This window comes from Elephantulus edwardii, unplaced genomic scaffold (genome assembly GCF_000299155.1).
Source record: "Elephantulus edwardii isolate Elephantulus edwardi_28Jun2011 unplaced genomic scaffold, EleEdw1.0 scaffold00007, whole genome shotgun sequence".
NCBI lineage: Eukaryota > Metazoa > Chordata > Mammalia > Macroscelidea > Macroscelididae > Elephantulus > Elephantulus edwardii.
In genome coordinates this window covers 17,629,014-17,634,520 of record NW_006399757.1, presented here as the reverse complement: position 1 = coordinate 17,634,520, position 5,507 = coordinate 17,629,014, and positions in this window count along the sequence as shown.

Here is a 5,507-nt window from a genome sequence, read left to right as displayed (position 1 = left end):
CCCATGTTTTCCGACTACTGATTCTTCTTCACTATTTCCAACTTTTGCATTCCAGTCACCCATTATTATCAATGCATCTTGATTGCATGTTCAATCTATCTCCGACTATAAAAGTTGGTAGAAATCATCTATTTCTTCTTCTTTGGCTCTGGTTGTTGGTGTGTATATCTGAATGATAGTGGTATTCAATGGACTTCATAGGATTCAAATTAATCAGCTGCTACAGAGGGGAAAGATGGGCAATCTCCTCCTGCCGAGGGAAAACTCACTGGAGGATCAGTTATGACTTGGTCCTGACAAGACCCTACCTAACAACCACTGCCACTCACTAGGAGTTTATGAGGAACGTGTCAGGAACCCTGGGGGCATAGTCTGTAGGGAGTTTGACTGCTGACCCAAAGACAGAGCCTCTTTGACAGTTTGAACCTACGAGCAGCTCCAGAAAGAAAGATGGGCAATCCCCTCACAGGCGATTTACTGCCTGGAGGCTCAGCTGTGAATCAGTTCCAACTAAATTCATTTCAGTTTTAATTGTTTGATGCAATATCAGATATATTAAAGATTAAATGGCTTTATTTATATCACCTGACATATTTTAGATTATTAACCATCTTTTTATTTTCCAAATCCATTCTGTTTTACCTGTGCAAGTAACTGAGAAGTTATTGTATATAGTATTTTCAGAAAGTGTAATTTCCATATGCTTTATATTATAGCTAGAAAGGAAAACAATATGTGTAAGCCTTTTCTGCTTTTTCCTTGGTGTATATGATTAAAATCTGATTTCTATTTCTTCACAGCATGGACTATATACAATTATTTCCCACACTGTAATAATCTTCTTTAAAAAACATACCAAACAATGTGGGAGAATAAGCACATAGAATATGCTGGTTTATCTCCATTGTACTGCTACCTTTTAGTGAACATAATTTTACTGAAGCTAATAAGGCTTAAAAATTACCAGTGAGAAACACTTGCAATTTTACCTTATGTAAATGTTTAAAATTAAATATAGAAGCATCTGCTTGGCTTTCCTGCAACTCAAACTCTTAATAAGCAATAAAATAAATAGATAAATGAGAATAATTGCTGAGTAAATTAAGTGGGGAACTGGGTAGCAATTGTCTCATTTAGTAATTATTTTGTCTTTGATGTTATGTGAATATGGACTTGTTGCTATTAAACATTGTAGGGTTGCATAAACCTATTTACTTTCTCAGAGGGTATTTTAAATTTTAATTCCTTTATTCTTGAAAGAAGCAAAACAAAGAAAAATATACAATTAAGTAAGAATCAGGGAACCAAAAATATTTCTGAAGAATTTATTAAAAAGAAAAGGGATAATGAGTCTAATAAGGGAGATTCTTGAGCTTATGAAAACAATTTGGGGGTGTGGTTGGGGGATGTGCTGGGGGGGGTTGTGTACCAATGAGGGAGTTTTTCTTTTGCTTTTCAAGGAGAGGAGCAAACGGGGGGGGGGGAGGTGGGGTGGGTGGGGAGAAGGGTGCAACAATGAATGAATGGAATTCCAAAATCTCTGTAGATGTTCATTGAAATGAAAAATAAATAAATTTAATAATAAAAAAGAGGAAAAAAGAAAATAAAATTGACAATAGCAATTAGAAAAAAAAGAAATGACTTTAAAGCGATCCACATTTAGTCTGATGTCAAGAAGAGAAGGCTTGAATTGGCAAGAGCTTACATATTTATGATGATGATGATGATGATGATGTGTATATGTGGTGTTAAGGGCTTATTGTTTAAATGTCTTTTCTAGCCATGGATTGACTTTACCGTGCGGGTGGGTGGGAATAGGTGAATAGGGCATGTTAGCCTATCCCTTTCTCTCTAATCCATAAAGGGATCAGCTAGTCTTGCCATTAAATTGAACAGATCTAGTAGTAGCAGAATTTGAGAACTCATCACCAGCAAAGAAGCAAGAGAAAGCAACACAACCTTTGGGGCCAGAGATTCTTGTGTCAGACAGGACCTATGGGAGCAGCAGCCATAGCAGCCCAAGCAGCCACAGCAGAGAATCAGAAACCAGGTGTGAGATGGAGTAATCCGGGGAACTACTAACCCATGGAGTCTTTGTACAGGGAGCCTTTACCCAAGTTCATTGGACAGCTGTGGGTGTGTGTTGGAGTGCAGGAAGAGCTCTACTTGGCAGGTCTGAGAGGTTTTAAACACAGGCTCAAAGCTGCGAGGCTCAAGGATGAGACGCTGGTGAGCACATTTTGAAAGCTATCCTGACTGTTATTAAATCTTGTTGCCTACATGAATTATAGCTCTTTGACTTTCCTAATATGGTTCTGTAAGCACATTTTGAAAGCTATCCTGACTGTTATTAAATCTTGTTGCCTACATGAATTATAGCTCTTTGACTTTCCTAATATGGTTCTGTGTGGTCTGTGAGCTATCACATCAGATTTTGGACACTGTAGAGTACACCAAGATTGTTATTAGGATGAGTACACAGAGGTGTGTGGGAGTATGGCTCACCTCATGGAATTGGTTTTGGGTTGCTGAAGTTGTTGACAGGGTAATTTCCCCATTGTGGAATCGGTAAAGGTCAGATATGGTCATCTCCACGCAGCCCTTGCTAATTTTACAATATGATTTAACATTATCGATATTATTTTGTCATTTTATTTTCATTATTGTTAAGCAGAACATATGCCAATTCAAAGACTGATCACATTCTCTTGAGAAGACTGATCACATTCTCTGGAGTTGTTCAATCATTCTTCCTTTTCCAAGTTGTACATTTCGCATTGACCTACCACTGCCCTTGGAGTTTCCCAGTTGAATTTTCAGGTTGTTGTTGTTATATCAATTACATATGATAAATCTGGAAAGAGCACAATGTTCAAAGCAGACATTCTTTACTATTTACACCAAATTATCATTTGATTGGGGTTCATGACTACAGAGAAAGACAGTACTAAATAAGAATTTGAAATTCTGTGCTATATTTACCCCTCTTTTTTTATTAGGATTTGTCTATAGTTTTCGTTGGTTGAAATGTTCGGTAATAGTAGATGGGCACAATGCAGTTCTGGGCTCATGACAAAGGTGGTGGTTGTTCATGGAAGTAATTAGTCACATATTTTGTTTCCTCCTCCTCTTTTGACTCTCCACTTTTCTTCGTTGCTCCAGTTGAAGTGAGACTAATTGTTGTACCTTGAATAGCCACTTGCAGGCTTTTAAGAGCAATAGTATCAAGCATTATGCAATAAACCTGGAGGTAAACTAGAAGCATTGGACATATCATTAGGCCTATTAACTAGAATATCCTATTAAACCACGGCCCTAACCTTCTAAAGTAAGGAACCAAATCTCCTGAGAGAATTAGTTGTACATCATAAGCAGCCTCAGTATTTACTCGTTTTTGGTTATTATTGTCAAAATATCTACCAATTTATTTTTTTTTTTAAATTTTTTACTTGTATACACCTTTTAAATGACAGCAATTACACTTAATGGCTGTGCAGCCCTACCTTTAATCAATATTATTTTCCCCATCACTGTGAATAAAAACTCAGTACTCCATAAACAGTAAGCTCGTTCTTTCCCTCCCTCTTCCCCCAGCCTACAATTGTCATTGAGTCTGAGTCAGCTCGAAGATGACCCTGAAGCAAGGCTGTAAAATCATAATGGAGAAAATGGCCCATTTTTCTCCCATGGAAACACCAGTGGATTCATATTGGGAGGAAGACGCAACCTTTGGTTTAGCAGCACAACTCTTTATAGACTATAAGCTTCTTCTTCTTCCCCTATAACCTATACATTTGCTTAGGTATTTTGGCGTTTTTTCCGTTCCTTTTATAACAGAAACTCTGGTGGCACAACAGCTAAAGTACTCAATTGCTAATCAAAAGATCAGTAGTTTGGCCCTAGTACTCACTTTTCAGGAGCCCTATGTGACTGTTAACTTCTATAACGATTCATAACCTTAGAAGCCCTATGGAACAGTTCTACTTTGTCCTTTAGGGTCTCAATGAGACAGAATCAACTCGATAGCTTTGAATTGGGGGCTTTTTATGTAGTGAGGTCATACAATAGTTGTTCTTTTGTGACTGACTTATTTCACCCGGCAGAGTATTTTCCAGTCAATACCTAGGACTGTCATCACTCAGTGTGTCACGGAGACACTCACCTGACAGTGTTACTGAGTGTGATCTGCACCTATGTCCAGGCCCTAGTGATGTCACTACTTTAAGGCTCAGCTGTAGTAAGCTCTAGTACTTATTAACAAGACTTCATTTCCTTACCACCTGAGTGGCATTCCATCGCATGCATGTACCACATTCTGTTTACCTACTTGTCCACTGAGTGACATTTAGGTTGTTTCCACCTTTTGCCTATTGCTAGTAGTTCTGTAATGACCATTGGTAAAAGCAGAGAACTTTCTGAATCTCTGCTTTCAAGACTTTTGAATACATACCTAGGAATGAAATCAATGGGTCATCTAGTAGTCTATTTAGAGTATTTTCGAGGAACTGCCACATTGTTTTACACAGCAACTGTACCATTTTACATTCTCAGTCAATGGATAGGCTTCTAATTTACCACACCCTTAGCAACATTTTGGTTTTTGGATTTTGTCTTTTTTAATCTTAGCCTCGTGGGAGTGCAATTGTATCTCAATGTGGTTTTGATTTGCATTTCTCCGATGCAAATCAATTTGAATGTCCTCTTTGGTGGAAAGCCTAATCAAATCCTTTGCTCACTTTATGATTATGTGAGTGTACACATATATTTTTTTTCTTGTCTTATTCTCTTCCACCAAAATAAAAAAAAAAAAATAAGAGACTTTTGCAAATCAGGTCTGGACTTCTCAAAAATATCCAGCACTGTAGCTGGCCAGGGCTATTGGTAAAATTATGATACATTTGTGATGTCCTCTTCTTTAGTGGTTGGGTATTGCAGGACCATGCTTTCTGCTTAAACTGGCCCTGAAGCAATTTAGGACCAAAGTCTGCAAGTATGCTATGGAGGGAGTGGGGGGAGGTGTCTTAGGAGAAAGCAAAAGCTGTTATCAATGACAGACATATCAGTGTTGGACAAAACACTTGGATGGAAAGAGGAAGAAGGAATTTTCTAAGAATACAGAGAAGCAGTAAGTCCTAAAGGAAGAAAAGTGAGGGAGAATAGAACTGATGCAACTCAAGGCAGGTGTCTCACTTGGAAGACAAGGCAGAATGAAGGAAAGGACATGATATCCTAAGGTTCCAGTGGATGAAAAATATAAGCAGAAGCCAAAGAAACATAAACTACACAAAATTATATTGATGTCAATGATAAATGGGCTTTCGATAGTGTCTGTGTGACAAACTGAAAGTCTGAGGTCATTCCAATTAATGACAAAAATTTTTAAAAATATGTCATTGTTATGTGCCATCAAGCCACCCACAACTCCTAACGACCCTATGTACAACAGCTCTGAACCCTGCTCTCTAAACCCCGAGCCAACCTTATTGTCTCTAACACATCTACCCCCA